The sequence below is a fragment of the Bos indicus genome, chromosome 3 (assembly GCF_029378745.1).
Source record: "Bos indicus isolate NIAB-ARS_2022 breed Sahiwal x Tharparkar chromosome 3, NIAB-ARS_B.indTharparkar_mat_pri_1.0, whole genome shotgun sequence".
Lineage (NCBI taxonomy): Eukaryota > Metazoa > Chordata > Mammalia > Artiodactyla > Bovidae > Bos > Bos indicus.
The window spans coordinates 33,942,962-33,962,494 of record NC_091762.1 but is presented as its reverse complement, the minus strand read 5'-3'; the positions used below and the strand labels follow the sequence as shown (position 1 = coordinate 33,962,494).

At 46.2% G+C, this 19,533-nt stretch overlaps 1 long non-coding RNA gene across 1 annotated transcript in view; it reads left to right on the top strand.

Moving 5' to 3' along the window:
- LOC139182174 (uncharacterized) overlaps nucleotides 1-19,533 on the top strand; it is a 46,075-nt gene that overhangs the window by 9,448 nt on the left and 17,094 nt on the right. The window lies entirely within an intron of this gene.

Genomic DNA, 19,533 nt, shown 5'->3' with positions numbered 1-19,533 from the left:
GAGCTGGGGTGTGGGGCCTTGGCTCAAAGGAGGAGGGCAGGAGGACCACTGGTGCCATTGTCTTTATTAAACGTGGGCCTCCAAAGGTCAGAGTGAGTCCCTGATTCAGGCTTGGTTGCTCCCTTGGCTCCATCTGAGAGAGGGAGGGAGGCCTGATAGACCTTTCCTGGGGAGTCCCCTTTGCCTTTCTGGAAGTGGGGGACATAGACAGGGGTGAGGGAGAAGGTGGCTTTAGGGAGATTCCATGGTCAGTGGAAAAAAAAACACCGAGGTAGGAAAGATGACTGCATGAGATGTCTGTTTCCTGAGTAAAGCAAGGAGGAGTGGGTGGAGCTGAGGAGTTGCTGAGTAATGTCCTCCCGGGGGAGGGCCAGAAATGAGGAGGACATGTGACCCTTGGGTGGCTCAGGGGCCAGTGAAGTCACTTTTTCTCCTGGCCTCGGCTTCTCCATTCTCTCAAGATGACTGGGTGCCCTCCTGATGCAAGCCCCTCTTACAGACACATGATCAGACTCCCTGGACAGCCAACCTTCCTTCCTTCCCTCCTTCTCTCCCTACTTTCTTCCTTCCACCAGCAGCCACTGAGAACAAAGAGCAGGGCTTCTGTGCTGGTGGGGGGAGTGGAGGGCGCACATCACAGATGGGTGATTCTCTCATGGTGGGTTAACATCAGAGCCTGCAGAAGTCCAGGGACAGAGAGATGTGGGGGCCTGCAGAGAAGGGGTGGCTCTGCTCAGTCATGATGGGAGGGCTTCACAGAGGAGGTGACATTTCCTAAAAAAAGGGTGGTGACTGGTTTCAAGGAGCAAATGGGAAAGAACCTTCTGGGCAAAGGGCAGGGGCCCACTTAGGTGAGGGTAACTAAAGGAGGCACAAGGAGGGAATGTTTGCAGGGTGATGAATGCCAGGATGTGAATAAGCAGGAGTGATTGCTTTAGGTGAGGAGGGAATCACCACCTATCACAACCTGTCATCTGGACTTGATGTCAGATGAAGAGTGAGCAAGAATCTTGGTTTAATGTAGAGTGTGAGGACCAGAATATGACAGGCCTGAGTTCCAGTCCAAGTTTTATTGCTTAGCTGCCAAGTTTGGGCTGGGCACTTAATATGCCTGAGCCTCAGTTTCCTCATCTGTACAATGGGATCACTGTGACTCTGGGGTTTCTATAAAAATCAGCTGTGATTGTGCTTTGCAAGCTGTCAATAGCTCTGCAAACTTGAGGCCTTCTTGGGGTAGCACCTCAGCAGGAGCCCATTTCTGCATTGACCTTTTGGGGTGCCATTTCCTGGGGAGTGGTCATAGATGGCTGCTCTCACCCAGGCTGGCTAGTGTTCAGGTAGAGGATGATGTTTTTTACTTTTACCATACTTTCCATGGGGTCAGTTTGTTTGGGATCAGCTGCTGCCTGCCCAGAGTCTCAGGGGCCTGCTGTGAAGAGCTTGGGGGCAAAGGAACCAGAGGTCTGAATCTAGAACTGGAGGACTTTCTAGGTCTACTTCTGGTCTTTGGGTCATGAGGGCTGGGACAACGAGGCATGAGAAGGCAGGGCCAGTGTAGGGTAGGGCAGGGCAGGGCAGGATGCAGGACAGGGACCCTGTGGCAATGGGGCAGCAAGTGAGTGAAGCTAGGAGTGGGTTAGAGACATAGGGGAACTGTGGGGCTATGGAGGAAACAGTAGAGTGAGAAACAGATGGAGAGACGGACAGAGCTCCGTCCCTTCCTTGCCCCTCCCCCACCCACTCCCACCCCAGTCTCAGCATCCTCAGCTCTGGGGCTGCCTCTGGTGGGGAGGAAGGAAAGGGCCTGTTGATGCTTATTCTTGTGGCGCCTGCCCCATGCTGTACTATGGTAGAGATTCAGTTCCCCATAAATCTGATGGGTCCCCCTCCATCAGCCTGGGCAGTAGTCCCAGTGATCTGTGACTCAGTAGTTCTCTGCCAGCGAGTGGGGCTCCAGCTGGCTACAGGGCTCAGGTCCCCCTAAAGCTGAAGCACTGCCTAGAGCCAGGTGGTCCTCAGCACCAGGACTGGCTCCAGCTCCCTCTCTAAGCCCCTCGTCTGCACTTGTGGCCCTTGAGGTCCCTCAGTCAGCCATGCAGTAGTGCCAGGACAGGGCCGTGCCCAGTGACTCAGTCTGGCCCCATTGCACTGAGTAGGTGCCATAAATATTTGTTGAATGGAATTCTTGCCTCTGGCTGGGATTTTCCACTGCACCACATAGCTGTTCCCAGCTCTGTTGTGGGCCTAACCCGCTTCTGTGTCTGCCTGCACACACGCTGTTCCTTTGCTTTCCTGCCATGCCCTGTCCCTCCTCAGACACCCCTTCAGATTGCTCCCCCAAACCCCCATCTCCCAGAGGTCCTCTCCTTCCCCTCCAGCCCCAGCCTCCCCTTGGCCCCGTGTCTGTCCGGGAGCTCTGACAGCTGAGTGGTCTCTACTTTCTGCTCCTACATCGTTTGTCCCTCTTCCATGCATGCCCCAGTGGTTTGACCGAGGAGAACAGGCCGGGGCAGAATCTATCATGGAGTTTTGCAAGTGCCCATGTGTGATAGAAGCACAGAGGGCCAGTGTCAGGCTGAGATGTGGGACGAAGACTTTGGTCTGGGGAGACAGAGATTTGGTCTGGGGAGAAAAAGTTTCCCTCATAGGCCAAGTGACCACACACCTTGGTTGCCCAGGGCAGGTGTGGCTCAGGGCTGTCACCCTGGACTAATTATTTAAGAGCACTATAGGTCCTTCAGCCGCCCTAAGCAGAGGGGCTGCCATGGGGCTCAGCGCATGGGAACTGAGCCCCTGTCATGCTTCCAGGGTCCAGCAGCTTCACTCCTCTTCCTTCTGAAAGACCAGGCTGAGCCTTCAGCCTCACCACCCAGGAACCATCACTCTCCTGACTGAAGCAGGGTTTCCAGATGGAGGTGGGCTCGTGCGGCACATAGTAACAGGGCAGGCCATGGGTAACTGCAGTGTGAATTGAAAGGGAGTGTGTGACAAGTGTATGAGCATCAAAGAAAGTCAGGTAAGAAAGGAAGAGAACTTTGCAAGTCTGAAGTTCCTATATTCACAGTAACAGGTACTTAGTGATATGACTAAGCAGCACCGTGACAGGGAGCACATTATTACCTCCATCTCATAGATGCAGAACTGAAGCACAGACAGGTTAAGTGATTTACCAGAGGTCACACAGCTAGTAAGCCAGGCTTCAAACACCAGAGCCGTGTTTTTATCTACTTTATTATAATGCCTCATATCTGGTGCTTAGTAACATCTACCATAGGATTTTGTGAAGGCAAAATAAGGCCAAATGTATGTTTGCTTTGTAAACTTGAGTTTTACAAGCGTTAATGAACTATAGAGTATTTTTGAAATAGCTAACTATAGACTAGAAAGAAAAAGTGTTTGCAAACTTCTCCCAAATGCGTTGACTCAAAACTAACCATATGATTTTCTCCCCTTCTTTCTCTCCTTTCCAGATGAATATTATAATAGAATTGCTCTGATGGTCAATTTTAGTCACTTATTTTTGTGATTCGTATCACAATTAAATCCAATCAACTTTTCCTCTAAAGGCTGTCTTAGCTGGGGGCTTCCCCAATGGCACAGAGATAAGGAATCTGCCTGCGATGCAGGAGCAGTAAGGAGATGTGGGTTCGCTCCCTGGGCCAAGAAGATCCCCTGGAGAAGGGAAAGGCTCCAGTATTCTTGTCTGGAAAATCCCATGGACAGAAGAGCCTAGCAGGCTACAGTCCATAGGGTTGCAGAGAGTCAGATATGACTGAAGAGACTGAGCGTGCACGCATGCACGTCTCTTAGCTGGAGCACCCCTTACCATTTTCTAGGTGTTATCCATAGCCAAGTCATCTTCACATTGAAGCTAACTTAGAACAGCAGCTGTCTAGCCAGCGTTCTGCTTCTGGCCACTCTTGTCTCACATCCATATCCATCCTTCCCGTAGCTGCCTGAATATTCAACATGGTTTTCACCATTCCCCCAAAGGGCCTACATTATAGCCAAAGAGATAAGGCAGGGCATAGAAGTAAGGCAGGAAATAGGAAGTAGGATAATGAAAAGAGAATTGGCCAGTTTTTCATTATTCACTGAGGATATAATTGCAAACCTAGAAAACGTGAGAGCATTCACTGAAAGGTAAATATTTTATGTGGCTCAAAAATAACAGTTGAGTACTTCCCTTGTGGTCCAGTGGTTAAGAATCCATCTGCCAATGCAGGGGACACGGTTTGATCCCTGGTCCCAGAAGTTTCCACTTGCTGCAGAGCGACTCAGCCTGGTGGTCAGAATTACTGAGCCCACCCTCTAGAGCCCACAAGTGACAACTACTGAGCCAGTGTATGCCTCAGAGCCTGTGCTCCCCGGCAAGAGAAGCCACCGCAGTGAGAGGCCCACACACCACACCTAGAGAAAGTCCACGAGCAGCAACAAGGACCCAGAGCAGCCAAAAATAAATAAAGTAACAGTTGACACTTACGTAGAGCATACCCCATACCAGGCTCCCTTGTAAGTGCCTTACATGTGCTGCCTTGGAAGGGAACCAGTGTCCTTATTTTGTTGACAAGGAACCTAAGTCAGTGAAGTTCAGTGGTTTGCCCTAAACCCAGGTGGTTTGGTCCCTGGGTCTGCTTTCTTGGCCACTCTGCCGTTAACAACTTTCCTATGTCCCAGCAATTACTTCATTCAAGATATATTAGGAGGGTAAGATATAGACATAGTAGCCATCAGAGATACTGGCATTTCCAACTTTGGCACCTCACTTTCTCACCTGTGTCCCATAGCAGCTGAGCTTGTGCCCAGAGTCTCACACGGCCTCTCACAATACAGTCACCAGCTTCTGGCCCTTATTCCACTAACACCAGGGCCCCACTCTCAGCCCAGGGAGCAAAAGGAGAGGAAAACTTCCATAGCCATTCATCAGTCCTGTCCCTTCCTTAGTGAGAATACATTTGTCCACAGCAGCTTGGTTTGCAAAGTTGCAACTCTGCCTTCAGTAGACAAGTCAGAGTCTTCTCAGAATCATAGCTCCATTTCAGGAGAGGGCCCTTGGAACATAATGTGACCATTTGGGGAGTTCTTGAGCAAAACAATGGAGCACTCCAAATTAATATTGCAGCCTTCCCTTTTTTAAAAACTTTTTTATTTTTAATTGAAGGATAATTGCTTTATACTACTGTGTTGGTTTCTACCAAATATCAACATGAATCAGCCATAGACCTACCATGTCCCCCCCACCAACATGAACATCCCTCCCACCTTCTTCCACTTCTTATTAGACAGCAATGCCTTGAAGCTATGCTGGCAGGGCCCCTGAGAGCAGCAGTGACCTCTCAGTATCTCAAGACCCAGAGGAGGCATTGGTCACACCATCTTGGTTTGCTAGTAAAGCACATGTATTATGGTTTCCCTCACCCACTTGGGAATTGCTCCAGGGCTGAGACAATATCTCCTCCCCACTCGAATCATTTCTAAATTGTTGTTGTTCAGTTGCTCAGTCATGTATGACTCTTTGCGATCCCATGGACTGCAGCACACCAGGCTTCCCTGTCCATCACCATCTTTCAGAGCTTGCTCAAACTCACGTCCATTGAGTTGGTGATGCCATCCAACCATCTCATTCTCTGTCATCCCCTTCTCCTCCTGCCTTCAATCTTTCCCAGCATCAGGGTCTTTTCCAGTGAATTGGCTCCTTGCATCAGGTGGCCAAAGTATTGGGACTTCAGCTTCAGCATCAGTCCTTTCCATGAATATTCAGGGTTGATTTCCTTTAGGATTTACTGGTTTGATCTTGCAGTCCAAGGGACTTTCAAGAGTCTTTTCCAGCACCACAATTCAAAAACATCAGTTCTTCGATGCTCAGTCTTCTTTATGGTCCAATTCCCACATCCATACATAACTACTGGAAAAAATATAGCTTTGACTACATGGACCTTTGTCGGCAAAGTATGTCTTTGCTTTTGAATATGCTGTCTAGATTGGTCATAGCTTTTCTTCCAAGGAGCAAGTGTCTTTTAATTTCATGGCTGCAGTCACCATCTGCAGTGATTTTGGAGCCCAAGAAAATAAAGTCTGTCACTGTTTCCATGGTTTCCCCATCTATTTGCCATGAAGTGATGGGACCGGATGCCATGATCTTCATTTTTTGAATGCTGAATTTTAAGCCAATTTTTTCACTTTCACTTTCATCAAGAGGCTCTCTAATTCCTCTTCATTTTCTGCCTTAAGCGTGGTGTCATCGGCCTATCTGAGGTCATTGGTATTTCTCCCGGCAATCTTGATTCCAGCTTGTGCTTCATCCAACCTGGCATTTTGCATGATTTACACTGCATATAAGTTACATAAGCAGGGTGACGATATAGAGCCTTGACATACTCCTTTCCCAGTTTGGAACTAGTCCATTATTCCATGTCCAGTTCTAACTGTTGCTTCTTGACTTACATGCAGGTTTCTCAGGAGAGAGGTAAGGTGGTCTGGTATTCCCATCTCTTTAAGAATTTTCCACTGTTTGTTGTGATGCACAGAATCAAAGGCTTTAGTCTAGTCAATGAAGCAGAAGTAGATATTTTTCTGGAATTCGCTTGCTTTGTCTATGATCCAACAGATGTTGAATGCTACTGAGAAGTACAGGATGCTAAAAGGCTGATTGACTAAGCTATGGTCCATGATACTCCCTCTGGAAAAAGTGGGAGGAAACAGTATTTATCAAGCATCTTTTATATGTGCCCAGCATATTAGGTACTGTCACAGATCACCTGACTTAATCTCCATAGTAACCTTCTGGACTAAGTGTCATCAGAATCATTATAGATGTGAGGAAACTGAAGTTCAAAGGGGTTGAAGAACTTAGAGTAAATAGCGTGACTGGGGATTGCATGCCAGCCTATTGGCTACTAAGCCCAGTCTTTCCGTTGTGTTATGAAAGCTTCATCATGATACCCATTCTTTGTGGTCTTGCTAAAGAGATGTAAAGTTAGAGGGGGTGTGAGTTAAGCATCTCCTCAAAAATCTCAGAAAGGCAGTCACGGTGGGACACTCTCCCACAGGGTGAGAGAATTTCAAGGCAGTGAGACTCTGGGAGGGGGAGGAGCGGGACTTCTAAGGACTGGTGACTTCCTTTGGGATGTCACCAGCGGCATTAGCAGGAGGCTGCCGGAAGCCTCATCAGATAGAGCTTGTGCAGAATGCTCCCTGGGTCCAGCAAGCCTGCCTTCTGCCTGCAAGCTCTCACCTCCTCTGATCTGAGCCTGTCTGTAGCATGGGATGGCCCCACTGGGAGACTCAGACCAGTGGCTTTCCCAGCCCAGGGTCTCTGCCGCTTCTAAGGCTGAACCCACAGCTTCTCTCCCTGGGGCCTAATTAAATGCCAGGATGCTGATAGAGTAAACAGGAAGGAGGCAGTTTGGATTTAGTCTCTGAGGCCAGGTCTGAGGGTCAGCCTGTCCTCCAGGAGGAAGGGGAGATGGTAGGGACGCTCTGTTGCTGCCAGCTCCCCTCCACTCCCAGCTGGCACTCTGTTTCTTGTGCAATTCCCTGTGGCTTTTTCAAGGGTGGGGGTTTGGCTGGAGTGGGATTGGGTGAGAAAAGAGGGACTCGTAGTGGCCCTGGAGGTAGGAGCCCCTGAAAGGCAGGGCCGAAGCACCATGGCAGATTATACTGAGTTCTTACCAGAAGCCCGAACATCCCTGGCACTTCACATGCAGCAGTTCTCGGAACACTCACAGTCTCCTAAGAGCCAGCTCCACTTACTGTCCCTATTGTACTGATGAAGGCTGAGGCTTAGCAGAGACTGGAGCCAGATCTGTGTGCCTCCCAAGCCAATGAGCTTGCCCACTATGGGAGTGGGGTGGGGCTGTGAGGAGGGATTCTGAGGAGAGAGAACAAGAGAGCCCGGGAAACTGAAGCCCGGCAGGCTGGCCGAGAGCCGAGACCATCCATAGTCCTGGGTTCCACATTCCGATGGCCCCTCATCTTGCCACTGTTGTCTGCACCCTTCTCTGTTGGGAAGGTCTATCTCTTTTAGGTACTGCCTGCTGTGCTCTTTGCCTCAGGAAAATCTGCTCTCTGCAAGGGCCTGATGGTTCACTGATGACTCAGAAGGGAGCTGAGGTGCTCTGGGAAAAGCACCATTCATGTCCTTCCTGGGCTATTTACGAAACAGAGAGAGATAACTTGGGAGAAGGAACCTGGAAAGTGGCTTGGCATAAAGTAGGTGCTCATTAAAATTTTCATCTGTAAAAGCAGAGATAATAAGTTTGGATGAATATTCTGTATGTGAGATCTCTTAGGGAACTGTAAAATTATTTAATTGTAATGGTATTAGTATGATCTCAGAAATGTGTGTTTTATGAGTGCAAAGCCTTGAGCCAAGGGATGAGGCCTTGACTAGCTAGGGAGTTTTCCTGGGTACAGAAAGTCCCCACTGCCTCTCTTGGAACACACCTAAAATCCCACAACGTGTGTCTGGCTGCCTTCTATGAGACCAGAAGCTAGGCTGAGCTGGTAAAAGGCTCTGTCAAGGAACCCTAAAACTGGATCCCTCAGAGCTTCAGAGGAGCAGAAAGTCCTGTTGTCAGCGGGTGTAACTTAGGTTTGGGCTTCCCTGGTGGCTCAGTAGTAAAGAGAACGCCTGCTAATGCAGGAGACATGGGTTTGATCCGTGCGTTTGATCCGTGGGTCAGGAAAATCCCCTGGAGAAGGAAATGGCAACCTACTCCAGTATTCTTGCCTGGGAAATCCCATGAACAGAGGAGCCTGGAGGTGTATATTCCATGGGGTCACAAAAGAGTGGGACATGACTTGGTGCCTAAACAACAACAACACAACAACAAACAGGTTTAGGTGCAGGCCGCTGTCCATGGAGCTGAGCTCACTGATCGACTTGGGAGATCCCGGCACTACAGCCACAGCTCTGCAAACTGGCTCCTGTAGACTAGAGGATGGATAGACAGGAGTGCCGTGGGAGGGGGCTGTAAGTTTCATACTGCTTACGGAAGACACCGCTCTTTGGACTCTCCTCAATTTCTGCCAGGCACTTCACTCACCCCTAACCTTCTGCTGGCACTAAGAACTAGCTATTTTCTTGTAGAAAGCACTCAGGCATCAAGGGTTGACATCACTCACCCAAGTCGCACAGCTCTGGAGAGGCAGAGTGGAGATGTAAATCCAGATTTGTCAATCCAACACCCAGTTCTGTCTGCTAAGTGGTGTGGCTTCTAAGTGGCCTAATCTTTAATTTTTTTCAATTTTACACAACATAAAATTTACCCTCTTAATCTTTAAGTATATAGTTCAGTAGTATTAAACATTTTCACATTGCTGTGCAACAGATCTTCAGAACCTTTTCGTTTTACAAAACGGAGACTCTGTGCTCATGGAAGAACAATTCCTAATTTTCCCCTCCCCTCAGCCCTAGCCATCGTCATCCTACTCTCTGCATCTGCGAGTCTGACTACTTTAGAGACATCATTTAAGTGGAGCCATACGGTATTTGTTGTTTTGTGACTGGTTTATTTCACTTAGCAGCGTGTCTTGAAATTTCATCCATGTTGCAGTGTGTGCCAGGATTTCCTTGTTTTTTTAAAGGCTGGATTACATTCCATTGTCTGTATATATCATGCTTTTTGGGCTTCCCTGATGGCTCAGCAGCAAAGAATCCACTTACAATGAAAGAGATGCAATACAGGAGACGTGGGAGACACTGGCTCCATCCCTGGGTGGGGAAGGTTCCCTGGAGGGGGAAATGGCAACCTATTCCAGTATTCTTGCTGGGAAAACCCCATGGACCGAGGAGCCTGGGGGGCTGCAGTCTATAGGGTCGCAAAGAGACAACTGAGCACACTGACCCACCACATTTTTTAATTCTTCTGTCAGTGGACACTTGAGTGACTTCCACTACTTGGCTGTTGTGAATAATACTGCAGTGAACAAGAGTGAACAGCAGCATCTATTGAAGCAAAGGGAGTTGCATGGGTACTCATGTACAGGAAGGCATGAGCACACTCACAATTGAGTGGTGTGTACATGTGTCTCCACGAGGGCCACCCAGGCATACCTTGCCTTTGGTTGTACCTCAGAGTCAACCAACTCCTTTAAGCAATCACATTTTCATGGAATAAAGTCAGGTTTTTTAAAACCCTCATCAAATTAATAGAGCATTAAAATACAACGGAGAGTCTTTAAAAATTTTTTTAAATATTTTACTGAGTTCAAAACAGTGAATATATTTTAGTAATTAAACTGGTTTGGGACTTAAACCCTTTTTTATTAATTTCATATTTTGAAGCTGCCAGTCAGGTTTTCTCAGGGCTCTGGCAGTGGCACTTAGCCATGAGGCATATTTGGAAGGACAATGTCCCTCTTCTAGGATGGCCTGTGTCACTCTAGATAAAGAGGGATGTCAGGAAGGGATTCAAACAATAAGAAGTACAAGTACATTTTATTATCTCAGTCCCGAACATGTAAACACATGTGCCTAACCGAAACAAAAGGTTTCTGACTCCATGTAATGCACTCACATTTTCCAGTCCAGTGCTACTTGAAGTGTGGTCTGTGAGCTGCTTATCAGCAGCCAGGAAGGAGATAAGTGCAGAAATTAAGTGTATAGCACATGAAAAGATGCCTGCCATCATTAGTTATCAGGGAAATGCAAACACAAACCACAGCGAGATATCATTTTACACTCGCTAGGATGGCTCAAGTAATAAGTGCTAATGAGAATGTGCAGAAAGTGGAACCCCCATACACTGCTATTGAGAAGGTAAAATGGTGCAGCTGCTGTGAAAAACAGTATAGCTATTGCTTAAAAAGATAAGCATAGCGTTATATGACCCAGAAATTCTACCCCCGGGTGTGTATATACCAAGAGAAATCAAACATGCCTTCACGCAAGAATCTTCATAGCAGCATTATTCAAAACAGCCCAAAGATGGAAACAACCCAACTGTCTGTCAGCCGATGAATGGATGCGTGCCGTGGGTGCTGTCCCTTCAGTTGTATCCGACTCTTTGCGGCCCCATGGACTGTAGCCCACCAGGCTCCTCTGTCCATGGGGATTCTCCAGGCAAGAATACTGAGGTGAGTTGCCATGCCCTCCTCCAGGGGATCTTTCCAACCCAGGGATTGAACCCATGTCTCTTATGCCTCCTGCATTGACAGGTGGGTTCTTTACCACTAGCGCCACCTGGGAAGCTTGATGAATGGATAAATAACATGATATACTCAAAGGATGGCATACTATTTGCAATAAAAAGAAATGAAGTACTGATCCATGCTACAACATACATGTACCTTGAAAACGTTATGCTAAAGAAAGAGACCGGTCACAAAAAAGCACATTATTGTATGTTTTCATTTGTATGTAATGACCAGAATAAGCAAACCTTTAAAGATAGAAAGTAGATTGGTGACTATTTAAGGCTGGGAAGAGTGGGTCTAGAGGAAAAAGTGCATTAACTTCTAAGGGGTAGAAGGCTTCTTTCAAGAGTGATAAAGTGTTCTAAAATTGGCTGTAGTGATGGTTGTACAACTCTGTGAATATACAGAAAACATTGACTTGTATACTATAAATGGGTGAATTGTATGGTATGGATATTATATCTCAATAAAGTAGGAATTTTTAGAAACTTTTACAGTAATTTGATATCACTGTGACATCCAGGAGCATGATCCTTTTTCTAGTAATTAATTTTTATTGCCTTGTATTTTATGAAGTATCAGTCCATGACAGATTGGAATTTTTAAAAAAGCAGGCCATCCATGCAAAAGTCACTGGTTTAGTCCATTTCTTTTTTTTTAAATTCATTATCGACAACTGATAGTTTGAAAAATACTAATAAGTATTGTCTTGAGCCCAGAAGCACCCAGGCAGGCAAAGTCTGCTCTGTTCAGGGTTCTCAACAAACCATCAGAGAAAAGAGGCATCTTCAGGATAAACTAAATGCATGATGTGTGATCTGATTTCTGCCGGACCTCCAGCCCATCACTCGCTGTGTTTCCAGAGGCCCTCTCTCCAGTCATACCCTGCAACATGCTTCCCCAAACCCACCAAACGAGCTCAGATTCCAAGGTCTCTGCAGGTGAAGGTTCCCCTGCCAGGAATGATGACACTCAGCGCCACCCTCGAAAATACCACGTCATTCCCCAAACTGCATCCCCGATATGACCCTCCCTGTACTGGACCTGCCCCCTCTTTGCTACTCTTTCCCCGGGTCCACAGAAGCATCCATTACACAGCACGCCCATCACACGCCTGCCAGTCTGTCTGTCTCAGTCGCTGGTAAACTTTCTGAGGCCAGTTGTGACCTTTGGTGCATCTTTGCATCCTGGCCCTCACTAAAGGGCAGATGCATAATCAGTGTCCAAAGTGTAAGTGTAGGATCATTCACCCCAGCTTTTATGAAAACCAGGATACTTCCTGGCTCCAACACCAGCCGGAAGAGCTAGGCAGAACTCCCTTAAGTAAGCCTGCCCACATTCTTTGCCTGGGCTCTCTCTTCCCTCGTGTTTCCGAGCTGCATTTCCCAGCACCATGGGTTTCCGTGGTAACTCTGGTTTCCTGGCTGTTTATATGTCTTTCCTTACTTCCATCTTCCACTTTGGTACCAACTGCATCAGACTTCTCTTTCTGTTTCATACTGATCATATCTGGGGCCACAGTTTGTATCATTCCCAGGCTTCTTTAATATGGGAAATTTTATGTTGCACTGTGACTCAGGACAAAATGTTAGCTTCTAAATTTATTACTCAAAAGAGAATCCTCCCTTTGCCCCCTCCATTTGCCCTGATTTTTTCCATGTCCAGCTGGACCCAGGCTACTCTTTATGATACATGGTATTTTGTTAACCTTGTTTCTCTCTCTCTCTCTTTCAGACATGTGAATCATTGAGTGCTATTAAAGTGTAAAAGGTCAAATTACTCCTGTCTTAGGTGACTGATATAAACAAATTAAGGGAGATAAGCAGACTGAAACACATTGTTGAGATGGTTTATATGGGCAGAGAAAAGCAGGTGGAACTAAGCTGCCTTTGGTCAAGGTTTAGCACAAATTAGAAGTAACCTACAATTTATTACTATCAGCCACTTTCAAGCTGAATTTGAACTGAATTTGTGTCTCTACCCCAGTAATAAGGCAGCAGAGTACAGCACTCAGGAGCAAGGGCTCTGAGATTGGAATGTATGGGCGTGTATACCAGCTCTGTTATTTACCAGCTGTGCTACCTTAGCCAAGTTACTTAACTTCTCTGTTCCCCTAGTTCCCGTCTGTAAAACAGGGATAGTGATCGTGTACATTTCATTGGGCTATCGTGAGAATCAGATGAAATAACACAAGAAAGGCACATCACACAGTGCCTGCTTGTAGTAAGTGCTCAATTAATGTTAATTGTTATTAACTGTTGTTGAGAACTACTCTCTGCATGTATTCACTAATGCTAAAGATTGAGCAATATGGGTGGGAAGCAAGAATTGATTTCATAGGCAAAGCCTGTGCCAGGCTCTGCCTTGTGGTAGACACTTGATACCTAATTTAATTTTTACAATTACCCCATTAAGGAACATTGTGTTATCCTATTTCCCATCACAGTTAGGCTTAGACTTGTTGTGGTTAAAGAAAAAGAGTAAAGAATGCTACTGTCTAAAATAGGGCAAAACAATCGATGATTTACTGTCCTGTCAACAATGTCTCACCCAAAGTCAAAGTGAAAATTAGTAGGAGGTGATGCTTGACTAGCCATCTAAGGATGTGAGAATTCTGACTGGAGCTGGTTCCTTAAACACACTCTTGTTCTAGTGACAGAGCGCCTTCCCACATAGTCTCTCCGTTTAGTCTTTAAACAACTTTGTTGAGAAGAAAATTATAATGTCCCCAACTTATGGGTGGGGACTTGAGCCAACTCGGATGGCCAGTGAGTGACAGAGGAGTGCCTGTAATTCAGGTCCTTTTATGACCACAAGCAGTGGCTGTTGATCACGGACAGTCCCACCCAGTTCATGGCTGCAGTGGCACCCAGTTCAGATCCCTGAACAGGCCATGGTGGTTTTTCAAGGGAGTACACTCCTGTGCTCTCAGTGTCAGGTGCAGCCAAGAAAGCATCACACTTGGGTTTCTACACACAGGCTTGCTCTGCTAGAGCAATTGGATTGGGAGGTGACAGTTAAGTCACCTCTTTACAGACCCTTTCCCTTTTCTTGGGGGTATTGGTGGTCTTCCCCACCAGTGGTCCTCTGGTGGGACCAGGTCAGCTCACCAGAGAGGTTCTCATAATCTTGAGTCTGAAAAGGAGAGGGATTGGGGTGGTGATTCCTTTCATCCACCTTGGCACACAATACTTACCACACCTAATTTCATTGAATCTGATTCCAATCCCAAGAATTTCTTGTGACTCACATAAAATCTGAACCTGTCTGTGGAAATTCAAATAACTTTTCTGTACTCCTTACAGATGATTTTGAATCACCTTAGAAACTGCTCAGTTGGGTGAGTTTTAAATGGAAACCTGAACTTCCTTAGTTGAAGTCTGCATTTCACCCAATGACAGCTTCATTGTTTTGTCACCTCCATCCTCTCAGCTTCTGCTAAGCCATAAACACCATGGGGACAGGAAAAATGGTATTTTTCATTATTACACCCCCAATGTCCAACATAGAACCTGGCACATAGTGGAAGCTAGACAAACGTTGACTTGATGGATGAAGGTATAAGTGGATGAGTGAAGGGTCAGATGAATGAATGGCAAGATAGACCCAAGACCTGTGGCTGGATAAGTGGATGCAGCCATAGTATGACAGAGTTGCACTGTGATGTGGCTGTTAGCACATTCTCACGGTGAACGGAATGTTTGCGGAGCTAATCTGCAAGAAAATCTCAACAACTGACTGGTTTTGAAAAAGCAGAAAAGTAAGACCTTTACTTAAGCATTAACTCATTGCTTTTCCTTCCATTTAGTTACCTTTGTTTTTCAGTGATGATATGCATTTCAAATAGATATGATTGATATTCTTCAGAAGGATCCTGGTCAAACCTCCAGCCATAGGAACTGCCCAGTCTGGAGTCCATGCTAGGGATTTGGCATCTTTTTAGCCCCCAATACACCTCAATTCCCTCCAAGAGGTGTCCCTGTACCTTCGTTCCCAACTTGGGACTCCTGGAACAAAGAACACGATTTCCGTCCCTCCAGGAACTCTCCCTTTCCTAAGAGGTCAGAGAGCTTGTGAGAGTAGGTAGACCAGACAGACTGGATGGATAGCTGCTCGTAGGGCTGTGGACAACAGTTGCCTATTAATAGTGGACTTTGGCAACAAACCTGATGAATGAGGCATTCTCTGCTCTAGCTGTTCTCCCCGGCCTTCTTTGCTGGACCTGCCAATCAAGTCTCTTTCTGCTCCACTCTCTCTCCCGAGCTGACATCCTGAAGTCATGAGGGCCCTGACCAGCTGCTCCACAGTCATTCCTGCTCTGCCACCCACCACTGACCTGCCTCTCCCTGAATTCTTGTTACTCAGACTTATCTATCTGCCCTGATCCAGCTCAGTGCTGCCAAGGTCCAGGGTATGGTTGGTTAGTTCTAACAGAATGTTCTGCATAGTACCAAGTGGAAATCTTCCTGCGCTAACACCACCTCTTGGTTCTATTTTCATTCCCTGAAGCAACAGTGAACAAATCTACTCCATCTTCTGCATGAGGTTCCTCCAGGGTTTGAAGACAACCTTGCAAACAACTAACATGTCCCCTTAAGACTTCTCTTTAGGCTGACAGCTCCAGTCCTGGCAAAGTTCCCTCGGGGTTCTTGCTTTCCAACCCACACTATTCTTGGCATTTTCTGGTTTGTCACGTTTACCCTCAAATATTCTTTCATAAGACTGATGAACTGTTCCAGTTCGAAGGAGACCAAAGAGACGCAACAACTATTAATAACTGCTATGTGGAAGCCTGGCTCCAGTCCTGGTACAGAAAAGGGTTATGAGTGGGACCATTGAGCTAACTTCAGTAGCACCTGCAAACGAGTTAACAGGATCAATGTTAATTTTCTGGTATTGATCATTGTACTCCACCTACATCAGATGTTAACATTTGGGAGAGCTGGGTAAAGCATATACAGGAATTCTTTTGGCAATTTTTAAAATAATATTTGTGGAATTTAAAAAAAATATATATTTATTTATCTGATGCATCAGGTCTTATTTGTGGCACTCAGGATCCTCGCTTTGACTTGCAGGAACTTTGACTGAGGCGGGCAGGCTCTCGCGTGGGCTTTCCAGTGCCTGGGCTGGTAGTTGCGGTGCATGGTTTCAGCTGCCCTCCGGCGTTTGGAAGCTTAGTTCCCCGACCAGGGATTGAACTCGAGTCACCTGTGTTAGAAAAAAGACTCCTAACCACTGGACCACCAGGGCAGTCCCTTGGCAGCTTTTAATAAGTCTAAAATTGTTTCTAAATGAAAAGTTCAAAGATAGTCTTTCTGATGTTGTGTGGGATTTGCATGTTTTCGAACTGGAGCTGCAGCCCCCAGACTTTCCTTCTCTGCTTATGTCACAGTCAGTGTAAGTCACAACAGCCTGTGCAGGAGGAGGCAGGGTGAGGAGTGCTCGCAGGTTCTGTGGGTACCGCTTATCTGCTGCTTTCCCTTGATGGCGAGGGGCGGTGGCCACATCCACAGCTACTGCCTGATCTGCTTCAGCTCTTCTGACTCCTTGGCATGGAAGAACAGCATTGGGAAAGAACAGTTTGAAATCTTGAGGCTGCTTTTTTCATATTTAATATATGCTGAGCATTTTTCTAGAAACTGCCTTCCTCCCCTTGTCAATACACTCAGTTCATGACTCCTGTGTATAAAAGCTAGTTGTTAATCATCTGGTTGTCACAGAAAATACTTAGATGACCTATATTCAAATCATTTTAATCTATCTGTAAGGAATTTGACTAATGAATTGGTGGTTATTAGTACATCTGTATCAGTGTGATCTAAAATTTATTACCTTTCTGAGTAACCATGTCATTTTGCTGCCTCCTTTTAAACTTGGGTTAACTATAAATCTCCCATGTATTGTTCTCAAGTTAGGTCACCTCCAGTTCACTCTTGCAATTGACTTTGAGAAACTAAAGGTTTAATTTTACATTTTCCCCCATAAAATGTCATCTTGAGGTCTTTGGCTCATCATTCTAGCCACTCTGATTAATTTGAGCATGGTATCTGTCACGTCTATCATATTATTCCTACCAACTTCATATTATTTATACATTTGATAAGAACACATTCAAAATCTTATCTAAGTCATTATAAAAGCACAGAGGCATGCAATGTTCAATCATCAATCAATTCATCCCAATGAGTGTTAAGCTGGCTGACAACCCTCATACTTGTATTGTCATCTAACATACATTTCTCTAATTTATCCATAAAAATACTAAAAGGTGTAATCTCTGCAATTTCTTGTTTATCACAGGAGATAAGCCAGCTGTTAATAAGCTGTGTTTAGCATAACTTGTTTTACCAGATTGAGATTCAAATAAGATTCACATCATTTCTTTTTTTTTCAGATTAATCTCTTGAATCAATTTGTTTCTAGGACTGCTGTAACCAAGTACCACTAACTTGCTGGCTTACAACAACAACAACATTTATTCTCTCATAGTTCAGGAGGTCAAAAGTCTGAAATCAAGAAGAATCTGTTCCGTGCCTCTCTCCTAGATTCTTGGGTCTCCTGACAATATGTGGCATTTCTTGGCTGAAGCCACATCATACAGTCTCTGCTTCCATGGTCACATGGCCTTCTTCCCTTGGAGTCTTTATATGTAATCCTCTCTTCTTACAAAAATACCAGTCTTATTAAATTTAGGGCCAATGTGACCTCATCTTAGCTAATTACATCTACCATGACCCTATTCCAAATGAGACCTCATTCTGAGGTTACAAGTGGAAATGAATTTGAGGGGTGGAGGGGAATACTTTCCAGCCCAGTACACCATATCAGTAAAAATCCCTGGGCTCCCTGTGTATGGTTGTGTTTGGCCAAGGGGGACTCAAGCTCTCTCTGCTGCTGCTACCCATATCTATCACTGCTAAAGGCAGATGGCCCCACCCAGCTCGTGTGCACTAATGCCAACAGCCCACCCAGCTCTCTTCACAGGCCATGGCCAGTCTTCCCTAGCATCAGGATTACAAGAGAATGTGCCAGACATGGGCTTATATTGAAACCGTGCAACTCAGATGGGACTCAAACCCCAAACCCAGGTTGGGGCTTGGACCCACTGTCTTTTCATTGAAATCACACATCTGGTCTCAGAACTTAGTGAAACTCAGGTTCTTGATGTCTCATCCCAGGAGGAATTCAGTGGGAGACAGAGTGATAGTTAAAAAGTGGATTTATTTGGAGACAAACACACTCCAAAGAAAGAACGTGGGCCATCTCAGAAGGCAAGAGGCCCTGAAATATGGGGTGGTTAGTTTTTATGGGGTGGGTAATGTCATAGGCTAATGGGTGGGAGGATTATTTCAACTATTTCCGGCAAGGGGCGGAGATTTCCAGGAATTGGGCCTCTGTCCACTTTTGACCTTTTATGGTGCCTTAGAACTGTCATGGCGCTGGTGGCTGTGTCACTTAGCTTATGCTAATGCATTACGATGAGCATATAATGAGGCTCAAGGTCCACTGGAAGTTGAGACTTCCACCATCTCGGACCTAGTTGGCTCTAATCAACTCTTGTCATGTCCTGCTGCTGCTGCTGCTAAGTTGCTTCAGTCGTGTCCAACTCTGTGCGACCCCACAGATGGCAGCTCACCAGGCTCCCCCGTCCCTGGGATTCTCCAGGCAAGAACACTGGAGTAGGTTGCCATTTCCTTCTCCAATGCATGAAAGTGAAAAGTGAAAGTGAAGTCGCTCAGTCGTGTCTGACTCTTCTCGACCCCATGCACTGCAGCCTACCAGGCTCCTCCACTCATGGGGTTTTCCAGTCATGTCCTGTAGATACGTATTCTTTTAAAGGTGTGCCCTGCCCCCTTCCCTCCTGTTTCACTACTGCAAAGCCTCTCTGCTAGGGCAGCTGGGTTGGGTGGGTGCTTTGGCCTCAGCCACACACAGTGCTGGAGGATGATCAAGTCGTGGTTTCACACTCCCCCCACCATATGGTTAGTGTCCCCCCTGTGGGGGGCGGTGCTTGGTCATCTTTTCAGGTGTGGCCATTTCAGCACATCAGAGAGGATCTAATAGTCTTTAGCCTCAAATGAGAAGGGAATGAGTCTGATCCTTTTTCTTCCAGAAGGCTCCTTGTAGCTGTATAAATTTGCCCAATTGCTTCTAGCAACCCAGCTATTCATACCAAGAAATTTGGAGAACAGCCTTTGTCAAGCTCTACACTAGGGGAAATGTCCAATTATGCTCTATTCTGAGGTTACTGGGTGCCTACATTTACACCACTGAAGGTATCAATTGTGTGATTTTTCTAGGAACGAACACTTCCTCCAAGGTAATTCTCTGCTTCCACCTAGCTGCCTGGTGACTTTGAAATGGTGGCCTACTGAGGTAGACAAATATAAA